This window comes from Primulina eburnea, chromosome 18 (genome assembly GCF_022965805.1).
Source record: "Primulina eburnea isolate SZY01 chromosome 18, ASM2296580v1, whole genome shotgun sequence".
In the NCBI taxonomy this organism is placed as follows: Eukaryota; Viridiplantae; Streptophyta; class Magnoliopsida; order Lamiales; family Gesneriaceae; genus Primulina; species Primulina eburnea.
In genome coordinates this window covers 8,482,402-8,501,322 of record NC_133118.1, presented here as the reverse complement: position 1 = coordinate 8,501,322, position 18,921 = coordinate 8,482,402, and positions in this window count along the sequence as shown.

Genomic DNA, 18,921 nt, shown 5'->3' with positions numbered 1-18,921 from the left:
CACTTGTAACCTTCAACTAAATGCACTTCAAGATCCATTAATCCCCACTTATAACATTCATCTTCATTACTTACATATCCTACACTAATATGCTCGAAAAATCAGAAGGGAACATCTGAGCAAAAGCGTGAGAAGCAGCAACAATAAAACTAGAGAAGAAGAAGCCATTCAAATCCATTCAACTTCTTGACTTGTAACCTCCCAACTTAATGTATATTATGGCACCTTTGACACCTCCTATAGCACTCCTCTTCATTTTCTAGCAAACCTACACTCTCCACCTTCGAAATATATCAGAAACAGCAGCTAAGGTTATCGTGCACAGCAGCAGTAAAACAAGAAAGAAGAAAACCAACTCCGACTCCGCCGCTCGTCTTCATCGTATTGATTTGTTTTTGTGTCAAAACAAATTCCAGGCATGTATATGTTGTTCCTTTTCTCTTCAATCAAGTCCTATAGATATATTTAAACCATTATATATGCATGATTCATGTGGGGACCCGGGCTCTTACTCAATTCTATTGAGATTTAATTGGATCTTTGTTCGAAAATGTGGGTCAAAAATTTGCTTTTAACATTAATTTAAATGTATAATTAAAACATATCATGTCTTGATATTAAATAAACAACATAATATACATACATGTCTGTTTGGTAAAATCATACGCTAGTGTTCAAATCCCAACTACAACATAAGTAGTACAAGTCAAAAGGAAAACACTAGAAATATTCAACGCCCGTGATCTCCACGCTATCGTCAATCTCTCATCTAGCTCGAGACCCAGATCCTGCCCCACCTGTTGCCATGCACACATACAGACACGACAACAGCCGGATAACTCCGGTGAGAACATATCCCAGTATAAAACATGGATGCATGCAATGTCATAAATCATGTACAAAAGCATAGCCTATATCAATTAACATGAATAAAATCTAAACATGTAGAAGAATACAAATCTGTATTCAATCTTTAAATCTTGACTCGACTCATTTCTAATCTAGGGATCCCGGTGTGAATAAGACGGTCTGTCACCTACCCAACCACTCGGGGCAACGGTACGTCTTATTCCTAGACTTCGGTCAACTCTGTATCGAGGGTCTACACATAGAGCAAATCTACTACTATGCGACGATACACCAAAACGTCTAGTTTTGGCCAATCTGCCAATATCTCCTATCTCAGGACTCGAATATAAATCAATAAACAAGACATTACATAATCAATGTAATAACAATCTAGTACGTGATTTAGGGAAACTCGTATCAAATCTGAATCGAGTTGTGCAATCCCAAGACCACATGAATTATACCTTTCGTCGCACAATGTCTGTCGAGATCTTGAAGTCGGAATGTCACTCTGTCAAGACTAATCTGAAATGACAATGTGTAGACACACAATATCAATCTCTAACTCAAAGCAACACATATTCCAATAAATCTCGGTACAAATCGACGACATAACAGCGTAATTCTCGGTACCGGTCAACTCAGTCTCAACATATAACAATATCATAATCTCATCAACATCACAATATCAATGACATAATCCCTTCCAACTCTGAAAATCGACATACTCTTCAATACTACATGCTGAAAATCGAAACCATCACGTACAACATCCATAATTCGATCCGGTAGTGAATATACAATGCTCATAATCTCAAGAACACATATCTTCAACAAAATCATAATTTCTTCAACACATATGTTTCGAACCATGCTAGAAATAAACAATACTTACATCCTCTTGTAGCCACCGATGCAATAAGCATGAATCTACACTCGGAATTAAAATAGGATGAACGAATCTTGCACAATATGATTTCTAATCTATGAAGAAGCTTGAAGAATTCTTGGAGGAGGCTCTCGGTTCTGCTGATGGGAAATGAAGAGATGAAGTGTCATTACAAGTTTATATATCACATGCCATGTGTCAATACGAAATTCAAAGGTGGCACTTTCGCATGCAACACCGCGGGTGCGGTTGCTCAAGAGAGCGGGTGCGCTATGCTCACGGCAAATTCATTTTAAAGTGCAGTGCTAAGACCGCGGGTGCGGTCCCTGCATGACCGCAGGTGCGGTCTCACCACCGTGGGTGCGGTCTTGTTAGCACCGCGGGTGCGGTCTTGCTTCGCACAAATCCATCAACTTTCTGTCACATACACCGCGGGTGCGGTAGTCTTAGCACCGCGGGTGCGGTGTGGCTTCCGCCCTGCTGCTCAAAATCTCATAATTCATGCATTCTTATCTATACAAGTCTAACATCAATAATACTGATAATTCTCGAGCCTTACATTTCTCCCCCTCTTAGACAGGAGTTCGTCCTCGAACTCGTAAGCAAGTAATCATGCAAGTATATATAACACCGTATAATCAAAATTGAAAGAAAGACTCACATCATATGAATAGCTCGGGATGTTTCTGTCTCATCTCAGACTCTGTCTCCCAGGTTGCTTCCTCGATGCCATGACGACTCCATTGAACCTTCACAAGCGGAATGGTCTTCGTTTTGAGCTGTTTTTCTTTCCGATCAAGAATCTGTATCGGTCGCTCAACATAGCTCAAAGTCTGATCTAGCTCGGCTTCGTCAGGCTGAATGACATGAGAATCATCTGGCATATATCTGCGCAACATCGACACGTGAAAAACATCGTGAATGCCAGATAATGAAGGAGGAAGAGCAAGTCTGTAAGCTCGATCGCCAATCTTCTCAAGGATCTCATACGGACCGACGTATCTAGGAGACAACTTTCCTCGCTTGCCAAATCTGACAACGCCTCTGAAAGGTGAAATCTTCAAGAATACTCTGTCTCCCTGCTCAAATACCAACGGTCTGCGTCTGATATTGGCGTATTTCGATTGCCTATCTTGTGCCGTCTTCATTCGCTTCTGAATGATCTTCACTTTTTCGGTCATCTCACGAATCATATCAGGCCCCAACTCTGGTACCTCAGAAACATCATCCCAGTACAACGGAGATCTGCACTTCTTTCCGTATAAAGCTTCGAACGGTGCCATCTTTATGCTCGTCTGATGGCTGTTGTTGTATGAAAACTCACACAACGGCAATGAATCTTGCCAGCTAGTACCTAAATCTAGTACTACAGCTCTCAGCATGTCCTTTAAAGTCTGGATAGTCCGCTCTGACTGTCCGTCCGTCTGGGGATGATAAGCAGTGCTCAGGTGTAAAGTCGTACCCAAAGCCTGCTGCAAGCTGTGCCAAAAGTGAGAAGTAAATCGTGGATCACGATCTGATACGATCGACTTCGGCACACCGTGCAATCTTACGACCTCTTTGACATACAACTCGGCCATCTGATCGTGTCGATAGGTCATTCTGTACGGAATAAAGCACGCCGATTTGGTCAGTCTGTCTATCACCACCCAAATCGCGTCACAGCCCCGCGAAGATCGAGGTAACTTCGTCACGAAGTCCATGGAAATGTGGTCCCATTTCCATTCAGGAACAGACAAACTCTGAAGTAAACCTCCGGGTTTCTTCCTCTCTGCCTTCACCTGTTGGCAATTCAGGCACTTAGACACAAATTCTGCAATGTCTGTCTTCATCTGCTTCCACCAGAATTGCGTCTTCAAGTCATTGTACATCTTCCTGCCTCCAGGATGAATGCTGAACCGACTACATTGTGCCTCTGACATGATCTGTCGTCTTAAATCTAAAACATCTGGCACCACTAGACGGTTATTCACATACAGAACAGAATCTCTGACCTGATATTCTGAGATATGTCCAGCTCTGACCATATCAATCGATCTATGCACACTCGGATCGGTTTTCTGCGCTTCTTTGATCCTCAAAATCAGATCTGGCTCAATCTGAATCGCAGTAAGTCGCAACGGTCTACTCTCTGTATCAAATGTCAATCCAGACAAGCAACAATCTTCTACTAAATTCGATACACCTATAGTCGACAAGGACAAAGAACATACCTTTCGACTTAAGGTGTCTGCCGCTGCATTCGACTTCCCTGGATGGTATTTGATCTCGCAATCAAAATCTTTCAGCAGATCAAGCCATTGTCGCTGCCTCATGTTCAACTCTGACTGAGAAAAGAGATACTTCAGGCTCTTATGATCGGAATAGATCTCAAATTCTCGCCATATAGATAATGACGCCAGATCTTGAGTGCAAATACAATCGCCGCCAATTCAAGATCATGAATCGGGTAACGAGTCTCGTGCGGCTTCAGCTGTCTAGAGGCGTACGCTATCACGTGCCCTTGCTGCATAAGAACACATCCAAGCCCTCTGTGAGATGCATCACAATATACAACGAACTCACCTGTACCTGAAGGAATCGTCAAGACAGGCGCACTAGTCAGCCTCTTCTTCAGCTCTACAAAACTGGCTTCACAATCTTCGGACCACACAAATGGCATGTTCTTCTGTGTCAATTGGGTAATCGGCTTCGCTATACTGGAGAAATCTCGGATGAAACGCCGATAATACCCGGCTAGACCCATGAAACTGCGTATCTCAGGCACAGAAGTCGGTCTCGGCCAATTGATCACCGCCTCAACTTTACTCGGATCTATCGCAATACCATCTCCAGATATAATGTGCCCCAAAAAGACAACCTGTCTCAGCCAGAATTCACACTTCGACAATTTGGCATACAACTGCTCTTTTCTCAAAGTCTTCAGTACAATTCTCAAATGATCTGCATGCTCAGTCAGACTCTTCGAATACACCAAAATATCGTCAATAAACACAATCACAAAATCATCTAAATATCTCTGGAAAATGCGGTTCATCAAACTCATAAACACCGCAGGTGCATTCGTCAAACCGAAAGGCATAACAACAAACTCGTAATGTCCATACCTGGTTCGGAATGCATTCTTCGGAATATCAACGTCTCTAACTCGGAGCTGATGATACCCTGATCTCAAATCAATCTTCGAATCTACCGAAGATCCCTGTAACTGATCAAACAAGTCGTCGATGCGAGGCAATGGATACTTGTTCTTCACTGTTGCCTTGTTCAACTGTCTGTAATCAATACACAGTCGCATCGAACCATCTTTCTTTCGAACGAAAAGTACCGGAGCACCCCAAGGAGTTACACTGGGTCTGATATGTCCCTTGGACAGAAGATCCTCCAACTGTGCTTTCAACTCTTTCAGCTCTATCGGTGCCATCCTATATGGAGCTCTCGATATAGGAACACTGCCTGGCACAAGATCAATGCTAAAATCAACCTCTCGAACTGGAGGCAACCCTGGAATCTCATCTGGGAATACATCTGCAAACTCGCAAACCACTGGCAGATCTGCCAATGCTGGGCTCGACTTCAGTAGATCTACTGAATATACGAGAAAGCCCTCTGCTCCTCTCTGAAGCAATCTACTCATAGTCAGAGCAGATACTAAGGGAATCCGAGATCTGGAACCCTTGCCGTAGAATTTCCACTCATCTGTCATATCGGGTCTGAATCTGACAATTTTGTGGAAACAATCTACCGTGGCCCTGTACCTGGTTAACATGTCTATGCCAACTATACAGTCAAAATCAGCTAAACCAAGTACTACACAATCAAGATCAATCTCATGCCCCTCAAACTGAAGCATACAGTGTCTAACAGTAGTCACAGATATTAAACCACTTCCCAACGGAGAAGCTATAGACACTACCGTAGACATCGACTCAACAGGCAACGAATGTCTCAATGCAAAATGTTCAGATATGAATGTATGAGATGCCCCTGTGTCTATCAACACATATGCAGGATAACCGCAAAGAAAACAGTTACCTGCAATGACGTCATCTGGTGCCTCCTGCGCCTGCTCCTCTGTCAGGGCAAAAACACGTGCCTGCTGTCTGGGAGGCTGACTCACCGTCTGACTACCTCCTGGTCTCTGCTGGGTCTGTGTAGAGGATGGCTGAAAGGAGTGTACAGAAGATGCCTGTCTCTCCATCTGTGGCGCTGGTGCTGATGACCCTGCACTCTGGAATCGTGATGCACCTCTCTGGGGACAAACTCTAGCGAAGTGTCCCTGTTGCCTACAGATGTTGCAGCGTCCCATAACTCCTTGACACTGCTCCGTCGCATGTCGCCCTCCGCACGAACCACAGTATGCGCCACTATAATCTGACCCCTGACCTCTCTGTCGAGATCCACTCGAACTCGATGAACTGCTCCCGGATTTCTTAAATTGTCTGCCCTTAGCCTTCAGAAATTCCTTCTTGCTACTACCACTTGCTCCACTGTCAAAACGAGGAGGAGGTGGTGGAAACTGTACAATCGTGGACTGTGGCGGTCTCTGCCCCAGAACACCGTAGGAAGCTCCTCGCTGCCTGATCAAGCCAGCCTCTGCTCCCTTCGCTCGGTTCAGTGCCTCTGAAAAAGTACTAGGCCGGTCCGTGTTCACCAAAGTAAAGACATCCGGATTCAATCCGTTGATGAACTGATCGGCCACTGCCTCGTCGTTCCCGGCCACATGCGGTGCAAATCGTAGCAATGCAGAGAATTTAGCAACATACTCCTCGATGTTCCACTGTCCCTGCTTCAGATTCGCAAATTCAGCTCCCATATCTTTCCGGTAGGAGACGGGGAAAAAGCGCTGATAGAACTCATCTTTGAAAACTTTCCACGTGATGTCAATGCCTCGGTGCTCCAAGGCTCTCTTCGTCGTCAACCACCAGCTCTTTGCAACCTCTTGCATCTGATGCCCTATCAGCTTCACACGTCGCTCATCAGTATATGCCAAAGACTCAAATAACATCTCGATATCATCAAGCCAGCTCTCGCACTCTACTGCACTCTCTGTGCCCTTCAAGGTAGGCGGATGGAAAGACTGAAATCTCTTCAATAAGGTCTCCATCGGCGTAACAGTGACATCCATCTGTGCACCTGATGTGTTACCCTGCTCTGGCTGTGGTATACGTCTAGGCGGCATAAATCTGATTACCAAACTGATTAGTACACAATCAATATCATCTGTCTCAGCCCTCCTCTGATCATATACCTCTGATCGAGAACCGGTTCTGATTCAGGCTTGAAATGCTGTAAATCAATTCAGATAGTACAACAACACATAATATAGAAAGCAAATAATCATGACATGCTAGCATGATATAAGCAAGGAAGATGACTCGATCTACCCCGCTCATTCTATTCTATCTCAGTCTACAGAACCTACTGCTCTGATACCACCTGTTGTGGGGACCCGGGCTGTTACTCAATTCTATTGGGATTTAATTGGATCTTTGTTCGAAAATGTAGGTCAAAAATTTGCTTTTAACATTAATTTAAATGTATAATTAAAGCATATCATGTCTTGATATTAAATAAACAACATAATATACATACATGTCTGTTTGGTAAAATCATACGCTAGTGTTCAAATCCCAACTACAACATAAGTAGTACAAGTCAAAAGGAAAACACTAGAAATCTTCAACGCCCGTGATCTCCACGCTATCGTCAATCTCTCATCTAGCTCGAGACCCAGATCCTGCCCCACCTGTTGCCATGCACACATACAGACACGACAACAGCCGGATAACTCCAGTGAGAACATATCCCAGTATAAAACATGGATGCATGCAATGTCATAAATCATGTACAAAAGCATAGCGTATATCAATTAACATGAATAAAATCTAAACATGTAGAAGAATACAAATCTGTATTCAACCTTTAAATCTTGACTCGACTCATTTCTAATCTAGGGATCCCGGTGTGAATAAGACGGTCTGTCACCTACCCAACCACTCGGGGCAACGGTACGTCTTATTCCTAGACTTCGGTCAACTCTGTATCGAGGGTCTACACATAGAGCAAATCTACTACTATGCGACGATACACCGAAACGTCTAGTTTTGGCCAATCTGCCAATATCTCCTATCTCAGGACTCGAATATAAATCAATAAACAAGATATTACATAATCAATGTAATAACAATCTAGTATGTGATTTAGGGAAACTCGTATCAAATCTGAATGGAGTTGTGCAATCCCAAGACCACATGAATTATACCTTTCGTCGCACAATGTCTGTCGAGATCTTGAAGTCGGAATGTCATTCTGTCAAGACTAATCTAAAATGACAATGTGTAGACACACAATATCAATCTCTAACTCAAAGCAACACATATTCCAATAAATCTCGGTACAAATCGACGGCATAACAGCGCAATTCTCGGTACCGGTCAACTCAGTCTCAACATATAACAATATCATAATCTCATCAACATCACAATATCAATGACATAATCCCTTCCAACTCTGAAAATTGACATACTCTTCAATACTACATGCTGAAAATCGAAACCATCACGTACAACATCCATAATTCGATCCGGTAGTGAATATACAATGCTCATAATCTCAAGAACACATATCTTCAACAAAATCATAATTTCTTCAACACATATGTTTCGAACCATGCTAGAAATAAACAATACTTACATCCTCTTGTAGCCACCGATGCAATAAGCATGAATCTACACTCGGAATTAAAATAGGATGAACGAATCTTGCACAATATGATTTCTAATCTATGAAGAAGCTTGAAGAATTCTTGGAGGAGGCTCTCGGTTCTGCTGATGGGAAATGAAGAGATGAAGTGTCATTTCAAGTTTATATATCACATGCCATGTGTCAATACGAAATTCAAAGGTGGCACTTTCGCATGCAACACCGCGGGTGCGGTTGCTCAAGAGCGCGGGTGCGGTCCCTGCATGACCGCGGGTGCGGTCTCACCACCGCGGGTGCGGTCTTGTTAGCACCGCGGGTGCGGTCTTGCTTCGCACAAATCCATCAACTTTCTGTCACATACACCGCGGGTGCGGTAGTCTTAGCACCGCGGGTGCGGTGTGGCTTCCGCCCTGCTGCTCAAAATCTCATAATTCATGCATTCTTATCTATACAAGTCTAACATCAATAATACTGATAATTCTTGAGCCTTACATTTCTCCCCCTCTTAGACAGGAGTTCGTCCTCGAACTCGTAAGCAAGTAATCATGCAAGTATATATAACACCGTATAATCAAAATTGAAAGAAAGACTCACATCATATGAATAGCTCGGGATGTTTCTGTCTCATCTCAGACTCTGTCTCCCAGGTTGCTTCCTCGATGCCATGACGACTCCATTGAACCTTCACAAGCGGAATGGTCTTCGTTTTGAGCTGTTTTTCTTTCCGATCAAGAATCTGTATCGGTCGCTCAACATAACTCAAAGTCTGATCTAGCTCGGCTTCGTCAGGCTGAATGACATGAGAATCATCTGGCATATATCTGCGCAACATCGACACGTGAAAAACATCGTGAATGCCAGATAATGAAGGAGGAAGAGCAAGTCTGTAAGCTCGATCGCCAATCTTCTCAAGGATCTCATACGGACCGACGTATCTAGGAGACAACTTTCCTCGCTTGCCAAATCTGACAACGCCTCTGAAAGGTGAAATCTTCAAGAATACTCTGTCTCCCTGCTCAAATACCAACGGTCTGCGTCTGATATTGGCGTATTTCGATTGCCTATCTTGTGCCGTCTTCATTCGCTTCTGAATGATCTTCACTTTTTCGGTCATCTCACGAATCATATCAGGCCCCAACTCTGGTACCTCAGAAACATCATCCCAGTACAACGGAGATCTGCACTTCTTTCCGTATAAAGCTTCGAACGGTGCCATCTCTATGCTCGTCTGATAGCTGTTGTTGTATGAAAACTCACACAACGGCAATGAATCTTGCCAGCTAGTCCCAAAATCTAGTACTACAGCTCTCAGCATGTCCTCTAAAGTCTGGATAGTCCGCTCTGACTGTCCGTCTGTCTGGGGATGATAAGCAGTGCTCAGGTGTAAAGTCGTACCCAAAGCCTGCTGCAAGTTGTGCCAAAAGTGAGAAGTAAATCGTGGATCACGATCTGATACGATCGACTTAGGCACACCGTGCAATCTTACGACCTCTTTGACATACAACTCGGCCATCTGATCGTGTCGATAGGTCATTCTGTACGGAATAAAGCACGCCGATTTGGTCAGTCTGTCTATCACCAGACAGACAACTGCTTTGACATACAACTGCTGCAAGCGGGTGCGGTGTGGCTTCGGCCCTGCTGCTCAAAATCTCATAATTCATGCATTCTTATCTATACAAGTCTAACATCAATAATACTGATAATTCTCGAGCCTTACAATTCAAGCAATAAATCGAAAATGACAGCAACTTTCCAAGCAAAAATCTGTACAGAATTTCTTGGATCTTTTGTTTTCAACTTTACGATTTGGTTTGTTTGGTTGCTTACAGGAAGTTGTTTTGTTCGAGGCATTCATGGCTGCTTATAGACTTGATTTATAGAATGCTAGGGTGTTATTGGTTCATTGGTTTGAGTCCAAACATTTCGAATAAAGGCATGACAGCAACACTTCCAAAAAGCTACAGATTTGACTCACGATTTTTGTGCTTGGATGATTAGGGTGTGTGTTTGAATCTTGGCTGTCCTAGGGACTGTAGCCATGGTTAGAACCCTCCCTTATCATGTATAGGACGTGACCAAATCACCCTTTCAAGGTTTGGTTAACGGCTTCATCAGATTTTTACATTTACATGGCACATGTCCCTCGGTTTTTAAAATTTCTGAAATCTGTAGGAGTGTGTTTCGGGTTTAAGGGTTTGAATGGATTGTGGTTGGCTTTTAGTCCTTATCCATGGTCAACGCCATGACTTAGGATGTTGGTAAGAGTCCTTGGGAGTTGATTCAAGCCATTGGTCATTAAATTTCAGAGTTTACACCACAAACACACAAGCTGCTACTGATGTAATTTGACGGCAACTTGCAGTTCGGTTTTGGTGCTTGTTTGAGTTCTTGGTTGGCTTTTAGCCCATGGCCTTGGATTTTACGGTACCTTAATGAGTTAGGAGAGTCGTGTTTTTGGCCGTTTGTGATTTGGTCGAGTTTAGAGGTCGTACGAGAATTTACGGTGAAAGGTGCCAAAATGACTCTCGAAAGAGTGTTTTATGTTTTTGTGTTCCATTCACCTATTTTCGTGTTTTACAGTCCTTGTGCATGTTTTTCAGTATGTTTGGGTTATTTTTAATCATGGTTTAACGTCGGTTTAATGTTGGTTCGGGTTAGTACGATACCATGATTAAAAATCAAGTGGCTGGTCCTAATAGTCTCATTTTTGGTTCTATTGTTGAGTTTTGGTTCTATTATCATGTTTAAGTCAAGATAGTATTATTTGCATGTGTCACATCTTAGAATTAAGTCGCAGCAAGCCTGGGAGAGATCCAACTCATCCGGTAAAATAAGGTTATAATTATATTACGTGCATAAAAATATAAATGTTTATTTTTTAGATATATGTTATATGTCTTGTGGCCACCTTATGTTTATGGGTTTGGAAGTCGGTAGGCGTAAACGAGGACCTCTCCACCCGGTGACTTGCGACCGTTTTATGATTATGTATGGGTACGGACATCCAGTCCAAGGGCCATGATGGATCTCTACCGCCCAGTATAATGTGGTTTAGTCTGATCAGGCGCTCACGTTATGTTATGGGCCACTTGCTCAGAAACATTATCTCTACTAGAAAAAAATTATGATATGTTACGACAGAGTTCTATTGAGCAAAGCTTTTACGTATGATTTTCAGATATGCACGTAGTTATAATTATTCATGATACGATTTTCACCGTACGCTTTACGATACTTTATTTTTACGTTGCATGCGATTTTATGATATATTTACTTGTTATTCACGATATATGTATGTTGAGTCTTTAGACTCACTAGACTTGATTGTTGTAGGTATTGATGAGGCCGAGACTACAGGCGGAGACCAGTGAGCGAGTAGTAAACCCGAGGACCTCATGATTTAGTTTATGCATCTTTTATTATTCAAACTCAGTTTTAATACGTTGGATTATTTATAAATTTTTGTTTACGTTGGATTATTTTTAAATTGTTGGTTGAAAACAATATTTGTTTCCGTTGTTAATTTAAAGTTAAAAAGTATTTACATGTTTATTTTATAAATGAGACAAGATAATTATTTATTTAGAAAATTTTTAATAATTCCGCTAAAATATGAATACGAAACGGGCCTTTACAGTTGGTATCAGAGCCTATGATCTTGTAAAGGGTTGTACTACTACTGCTCTCGAGAAGCTCATGAAGTCACGTATTCGGTCTGTAAGTTTTATGATTACGCATTTCGTTTAAAGCATGAAATATTTTTACATCATGATTGCATGAAATATTTTATGTCAAGATTACGATTATGCATTATTTATTTAAATTTAAAGAAATAGTGGAATTATGCATGTTGGTTACGTATGGGTTATAATTATGGAATAGAATGCCTCCTAGACGCATTATTGATCGCACGGGAGGTGACGAGCATCGTCATGAGGACGAGGAGAGAGATTTACCACCACCCCCTCCACCAGACATGAATGCCCAGATGCTAGCTGGGATGACTCAGTTCTTCGCACAGTTTGCGGGGAACAATGCAGTGAGAGCCAGACAGATGGGACCGGAGGCTATCTATGAGCGGTTCATGAAGATCCGACCGAAGGAGTTCTTAGGGACGTCCGATCCTTTGGCTGCCGAGGGCTAGATTAAGTCCTTTGAGGTTATTTTTGTGTTTATGGGGCTTGAAGATGGAGATAGGGTTCGATGTGCGACCTATTTGTTCGGAAGAGACGCTCGCCTATGGTGGGAAGGAGCATAAGTGGCTTTGGATTTGACTACTTTGAGCTGGGCGCGTTTCACAGAGGTATTCTACTCTAAATATTTTACTGAAGAGGTGCGTTCGAGGTTGACCAAGGAGTTAATGACCCTGAGGCAGGGAGACTTGACTGTTACAGAGTTCATCTGTAAGTTCGAGAGGGGATGTCATTTTGTACCCCTAATTGCTAATGATGCTGGAGCAAAATTGATGCATTTTCTGAATGTTCTGCGGCCGATCTTGCGCCGTGATGTTAGGGTGGCTGGCCCTACTACCTATGATGTATCTGTTTCCAGAGCTCTAGCGGCAGAGCAAGACCAGAATAATATCGAGCGCTATCCCCAGGGTAAACGACCATTTTAGGCACCACACCGCCCTCCTCCGCAACAGCACCAGAATAAGAGACAGTTCCACGGTCCACCCAGGAACAGAGGGCCACAGCAGCAACAGCAGGGACGAGCAGTCCCGAGGACAGTGGAGTACCCAATCTGTGCCAAGTGTTCACGTCGTCATGCTGGGACTTGTATGTATGGTTCGGGAAAGTGTTACAAATGTGGTAGTACTGACCACATATTGAAGAATTGTCCTCAAAAGAATCTGCCTACTCAAGGCAGAGTTTTTGCTCTACATGCTGCGGAGAGTAACCCAGAGACGATGCTCATGACAGGTATCCTAAATCTTTAAATTTTATTTGAAGTTTAATGTTTTGGGTTAAGATTTTGAACTTAGAATTTACGATAGGATTGAATGTTCTAATCAGTGTTAGCTACGGGAATTTAGGTTAGAAAAACTTTGACCTTTGCATGTGTATAAGCATATTTCTTGTAAAAATATTGGGTTTAGCATAATATTCCAATATTTCAGGGAGAATCTTTATAGCCGGTTCAACTACGAAAGCCTTGATAGATTCAGGGGCTACTCATTCATTCATTTAAGAAACCTTTGCGAATTCTCTCAAGATCAAATCAATTGGGCTAGACATAGCGTATTCCGTAGCATTGCCTTCTGGAGAGGAGATGACAGCTACTAATGTGATACGAGATATAAACCTTGAACTTCATGGTAATCTTGTGTATGCGGATCTTATCGTTCTGCCGATGCCAGAATTTGATATCATTCTGGGGATGGACTGGCTATGGAGGAACATAGTTTTGATTGATTTCCAGCAGATATCTGTTCTCAGTCCGACCGCTTGGGATGGAACAATTCTTATTCGAACCAGACAGGTATTTTAATTTACCGCGTAAAATACCTTATGTCCAGGCTAGGAAACTCATGCACGAGGGTGCCGAGCATTTTTAGCTACTCTTGTATCTGTTCCCGAGACGCCCAAACAGTCAGCATCCGATGTTCCTATTGTCCGGGACTTTCTAGACGTTTTTCCTGATGACGTCTCTGGTTTACCACCTGTGCGAGAGGTGGAATTTTCTATTGAGCTTATGCCGGGTACCACACCGATATCGAAAACAACATACCGATTAGCATCGACAGAGATGGCAGAACTCAAGAAACAGATTCAGGAACTTCTTTACAAGGAGTTCATTCGCCCTAGCTTTTCGCCATGGGACGCACCGGTCTTGTTTGTGAAGAAAAAGGATGGTTCAATGAGGCTCTGCATTGATTACCGGGAGTTGAACAAAGTTACAGTGAAGAACAAATACCCACTCCCGAGGATTGAAGGCTTATTTGATCAGTTGCAGGGAGCTTCAGTATTCTCCAAGATTGATCTGCGTTCTGGGTATCATCAGTTACGGGTGAAAGATGCCGATGTTCTCAAGAATGCTTTCAGGACTTGTTCTGGACACTTTGAGTTCCTTGTGATGCCGTTCGGTTTGACGAATGCGCCAGCGATCTTCATGTATCTCATGGATCGCGTATTTCAGCCATATTTTGATCAGTTCGTGATAGTATTCATAGATGATATTCTCATCTACTCAAAGAATCAAGAGGATCACAGCAGACATCTAATCACAGTACTGCAGACCTTACAAAAGCATAAGCTATTCGCGAAGTTCAGCAAATGCGAGTTCTGGTTAGAGAAAGTGGTGTTCTTAGGCCACGTCGTTTCTAGCAGTGGTATTGAGGTAGTCCCGGCGAAAGTTGCAGCAGTCAGAGATTGGGTTTTGCCACAAAATGCATCAGAGATCCGTAGTTTCCTTGGGCTAGCAGGATACTATCAGAAGTTTATTCGAGGATTCTCCTCCATCGCAGTTCCACTCACATCATTGACGAAGAAGAATGGTAAGTATGTGTGGAGCGAGGAATGTCAGAAGAGCTTCGATACATTGAAGCAAGCTCTTATTTCATCACCAGTGTTGGCCATGCCTTCAGGACCCGGAGATTTTATTCTGTATACCGATGCTTCGAAACTCGGGTTAGGCACAATATTGATGCAGCATGGGAAGGTGATAGTATATGCTTCTCGTCAGTTGAAGATTCATGAGAAGAATTATCCTACCCATGATCTAGAGTTGGCAGCCGCAGTATTTGCATTGAAGATTTGGAGGCATTATTTGTACGGAGAGAAGTGTCAGATCTTTACCGACCACAAAAGTCTCAAATACTTCTTTACACAGAAAGAGTAGAATATGTGGCAGAGGCGTTGGTTGGAGCTAGTGAAGGACTATGACTGTGACATTAGCTATCATCCTGGCAAAGCTAATGTAGTTGCGGTTGCGATGAGCAGGAAAGTCGCAGGGCTGGCTCATTTGGTGGTTTCGAGACCTCTTCAGTTTGAGATGCAGAGGTTTGATCTGGAGACATATCCTCGAGGTAGAGTTCCTCATCTATCTACTTTGACGATCCAGTCTTCTCTCCTAGACCGTATTCGCAGCGGGCAGTTAGCAGACGAGCAGTTGGCTAAGTGGAGATAGAGAGATGAAGCCAAGGGCAGTATCTTGTACACAGTTAGAGACAGTATTGTTAGATATCGAGACAGAATGTGGGTTCCGAGCAGCGATTCTATTCGAGAGGATATCTTATCTGAAGCCCATATGTCGTCGTACTCTATTCATCCTGGGAGTACGAAGATGTACAAAGACCTGCAGTTATTATATTGGTCGCCAGGGATGAAGAGGGATATCAGACGTTTTGTATCCGAGTTTCTGACGTGTCAGCTAGTGAAAGCGGAACATCAGAAACCAGCAGGTTTGCTCAAGCCTCTTCCTATTCCCGAGTGGAAGTGGGAGAATGTCACCATGGACTTCGTTGTCGGTCTGCCGAAGTCAGTCAGAGGGTCGAATGCTATATGGGTGATTGTTGATCGTCTTACGAAGTCATCTCACTTCTTGCCTATTAAGACGACTTTCTCCATGATCCAGTATGCAGAGTTATATATCCGGGAGATCGTTAGACTTCATGGTATTCCTGTTTTATCGTGTCTGACCGAGATCCAAGATTCACTTCATCATTTTGGAAGAGTCTACATTCAGCTATGGGTACGAAGTTTTTTTGTAGCTCGGCTTTTCATCCACAGACAGATGGTCAGTCCGAGAGAGTTATCCAGATTTTGGAGTATCTTCTCCGTGCATGTCTTCTTGATTTCTCCGGGAGTTGGGAATCAAAGTTACCGTTGGTGGAGTTTACCAATAACAACAGTTTTCAGTCATCTATAGGTATGGCTCCATATGAAGCACTGTACGTTCGTAAGTGTAGATCCCCTATTCATTGGGATGAAGTAGGGGAGAGAGCAGAATTGGGTCCGGAGATTGTGCAGCAGGCTGCTGATGTAGTAGTCAAGATCTGCGATAGGATGAGGACTGCTCAGAGTAGACAGAAGAGTTATGCGGATCAGAGAAGGAGAGATCTAGAGTTTTCTGTTGGGGACCATGTTTTCTTGAAGATTGCACCGATGAATGGTGTCATGCGATTCGAAAAGAAGGGAAAGCTCAGTCCGAGATTCATTGGATCATTTGAGATCCTCGACAGAGTTGGGACATTAGCTTATCATGTTGCTCTTCCGCCGAATCTGGCTGGAGTGCACAACGTGTTTCACGTCTCCATGTTGAGGAAGTATATGGTGAATCCATCGCATGTCCTGAACTTTGAACCGTTGCAGCTCACTCCGAACTTGTCTTAGGAGGAAAGACCAGTGCAAATCCTAGACAGCCAAGAGAAAAGGCTTCGAAACAAAATGGTCAAGCTAGTGAAAGTCAAGTGGCTCAATCATTCGGAGGAGGAAGCTGCGTGGGAATCTGAGCCGGAAATGAGGAGTCGTTATCCCGAGTTATTCGATAAGTTTTAATTTCGGGGACGAAATTTCTTTTAAGGGGGGTAGAGTTGTAGAACCCGAAAATCAGATTACGTATAAGCCATGCATAATTGCTTTTATTTAAATTAAAAATGAATATTTTATATAAATATGAAGTGTTTGATTTATTTTAATAATTTTAAGTCATGATTATTTATTTCAAAGATAGATATTTAGTTTTATCTTTTCAGGATATATACGCGAGGTCGGACCGGAGTTTGGAGATTAGAGATAAGAATAATAAGAAAATATTCTTAATTTAATTTTAGTCAAAGAATAATTTAATTTAAATAAATAAAATGTTTTAGGATTCATTTAAATTAATTAGAGCTAAGTTATTAAATAAAGTTCTTTAGGTTAATATTTAATTAAAGCTTAAATAAAAATATGTAAAAATATGGGGATGAATCAGTATAATTTATTCAAGAAATTAATCATAGAATTTGAATATTTAAATTTGAGGTCATGAATGCCATGCAATAATCTATCCTAAATTTAATGTGTAAATTCACTAAAATATATAATGAGGGTGCTAAACTTTAAGCAATTAAAATACAAGATTTAAACAATAAAATGCCATGCAAATTAGTAATAATAATAAGTTTGGGTCCAACATTTAAAATAATTCAATGGTTGATAACTCTCCATTCAAACCATTTCTAATTACAATTCATGGGGTATTAATTTTTCATTTTAAATTCTCTAATGGGTAGCAAATTTAAATGCAATAAAACACCTCATTTCTACTCAACCTATTAAACTAAAAACCGTTGAGAAGACAACAAGAATGAGGATAAGAAATCGGCAGCTAAGGGAATGAAAATGCATCTCAAAATTCCATTCAAAATTCTCACTTGTAACCTTCAACTAAATGCACTTCAAGACCCATTAATCCCCACTTATAACATTCATCTTCATTACTTATATATCCTACACTAATATGCTCGAAAAATCAGAAGGGAACATGTGGGGACCCGGACGCTAATTAAATTATAATCATTCTTAGAATTAATCAATCAATTATGATAAACAGGGTCTAATTTTTTTTAAAAAAAATACAAAGCGGAAACGTAATGTAAATCAATTCGAAATACATAATTATACGAGTCTTGTATTGTCTATGAGAATTCAACTAGGTTCAACTACATATCAGTACTGAATCCTAATTTACTTCTGAGCCCGGATCTCCACTCTATCTAGTCCAGACTCGTTCTCTTCTTGACCCTGATCCTGCCCCACATGTTGTCATGTACACATACAAACAAGACAACAGCCGGATAACTCCGATGAGAATTATATTCTCAGTATAAACCATGTATACATGCAATCATATAAACAATATAAAAGCGTATAACAGATATTCCTAACATGTATCAAAATCAGTAACATGAATCAAATATTCATCACATGTATTATAATCCTAAACATGAATCAATATCAAGAATAAATCATATTCTACATATGTACCATCATCAGGAACATAATTCAATATCAAGCACTGAATCACTTTCCGTGATTCTCAGACTTAGACTCGACTCAGTCCTAATCTAGGGATCCCGATAGGAATAAGAACATACACCCACCTACACTCCCGATCGGGGTGGTGGTATGTTCTTATTCACGGACTTTGGCTCTTTCCATATCTAACACCAGTAATAGAAGAAACTCTGATTCTATCCACTACGATATAGCCAAACGTCCGGTGTCTTGACCTATCCGTCACAGACTTTGGCATTTTCACCAATATCCTATCTTGTGACATCGTGCAATGTGCCCGTGACGATCCCACCACTATCAGGCACTTCTGTCACAAGATCACTCGTCTAATACCTGCTTTCTATACATCCATAGAACAAGCATATCAAGTCACAGCAATGAACATAATCATAATAAGTATGTGACTTAGGGAAACTCGAGTCAAACCTCACTCGAGTTGTGCAATCCCAACTCAACATTAATTTATACCTTTAT